The 1,662-nt window shown below is 32.7% G+C and overlaps 1 long non-coding RNA gene across 1 annotated transcript; it reads left to right on the top strand.

Annotated features, from left to right (window-relative positions):
* Positions 1-586: 586 nt before the first annotated feature.
* LOC133793803 (uncharacterized) lies at positions 587-1,662 on the top strand. Its single transcript, XR_009874960.1, has 3 exons — positions 587-1,082; positions 1,167-1,223; positions 1,331-1,662. It is a non-coding gene; the product is annotated as an uncharacterized LOC133793803 (long non-coding RNA).

The following is a 1,662-nucleotide window of genomic DNA, read 5'->3' as shown; positions in this document are numbered from 1 at the left end:
TTATATGTATAAGATTATAAATTGTTAAATTTATATAAAATTAGAAATATATATTTTTAGCATAGTTATAATAATAAAAAACATGAAAATTTATACTAAACTATAAACTATAGTAAGTATATTATGTTTTCACAAAAATTTACATTTATAGTATTCATACTTTGATTTTATCTTTATTATACAAGTAAGTTATAATTAAGAAATAACATGATGATAATATAGATATAAATGAATCATTATAGAAACAATTTATTAATGCATATTTAATAAGGATAATAGAAATAATTCAAATATTTATGTTCTTTTAATATACTTTTACTTTATTTATTTATATTTTTTTTATTAAACATTTTAATAATATTAAAAAATTTGATCAACCAATGAAGATTTTAATTTATGTTATGTAAATTTTTTCTAAACTTTTCTTAAATTCCTAAAAATATTCTGCCTATCTTTCTTATTACTTTTCTATCTCTTTAATTAGCTAACAAGAGGCCAATTTGCTTTCAATTTTATTTTTTTAAATATACTTCACAGCACAAGCCCTGTGCCCAAGAGCCCAAGAGACAACTCGGAAACTTAATTCCTTATCTCTCCACAGCCGCATGGAGAGATCTTCTCCTTCACCAAACCGACTCATCTCTCCACAACCGCCTCTTCTCCTTCACCAAAATCGTTTCCCTCACTTCACCCACCTTTCTTTCTACCATGTAATTTGCTATATTTTTTGTGGTGATCTGTTTAAGAGGTGTGGTGATCTAGCTTTAAAATGGTTTCGTATGTATATACTTGTATATATATACTTCTTCATGCTCTGATTTCTTCACCAAAAAAGGTTGATAGGTTTGCTGCAAAGCCGAGGGGAAACCGAGAGAGAAACAAATGAAGAACACTTGGTGTTATTGAGGGTACGATTGGGTCCAAGGAGTTAAGAGCAAGGTGAGTGTTTTTTTCTTGGGTTTCCATTGAAGATACAGACCTTGAACATGTTTATTTAGTCCCTTAATCCCTTGTAGCAGAAAGCAAAGGAAAGGAGAGAATGTTCTTGGGAGTTCGGTACAAGAACAGTCCTAAGGAAAAACGTAAGTATGAACCTATTTTACAGTGATTATTCTCTTAGATTTTAAGTGTGAAACTCATGAGAAATGGTTTGGTTGTGTTCATAGCGTTTTGTACTAAATTGGGGAGAAGAAGAAACTACCAAGAACCAGCCACAGAAAGAGGTACAAGCCCGTAGTTTTCCTTCATAGTTGTTACGGTTCTGTTTTTCGTTTCAGTTTTTTTAAAAGTTTATTGAAAAATCTGGGTTGTTCTACATGGTTTAAATCAGCACTTTGTGTCTAGAAACACTTATCAAGGTGTTGGGAATGATTCATTATGATAGATCTTCAGTTTTGGGATGATTTGGTGGTGGTTAGTGCTTGGTAGGTGGCTGTCATGAAAAATACAGCACCATTGTTGCCGGCGCTTCTCCTTTCAAATGCATTGGCTTAGGCATGGTTCAACAAGTAAAATTAGAGATTGAGGGATGAAGATCTTACTGCGGCAAGGCTTCGATCGAATTGAAACTTTGCAAGAGACTTAATTCCAGAACCTTACACAGAGATAGCATCTCATTTTCGTCTCTCTCTGCATCTCGCCCTTGCCTCCGCCGACGTCTCC

Source organism: Humulus lupulus, chromosome 8 (genome assembly GCF_963169125.1).
Source record: "Humulus lupulus chromosome 8, drHumLupu1.1, whole genome shotgun sequence".
Taxonomy (NCBI): Eukaryota; Viridiplantae; Streptophyta; class Magnoliopsida; order Rosales; family Cannabaceae; genus Humulus; species Humulus lupulus.
Note: the sequence above shows the minus strand (reverse complement) of the source record. Positions and strands in the feature narration are given on the sequence as shown.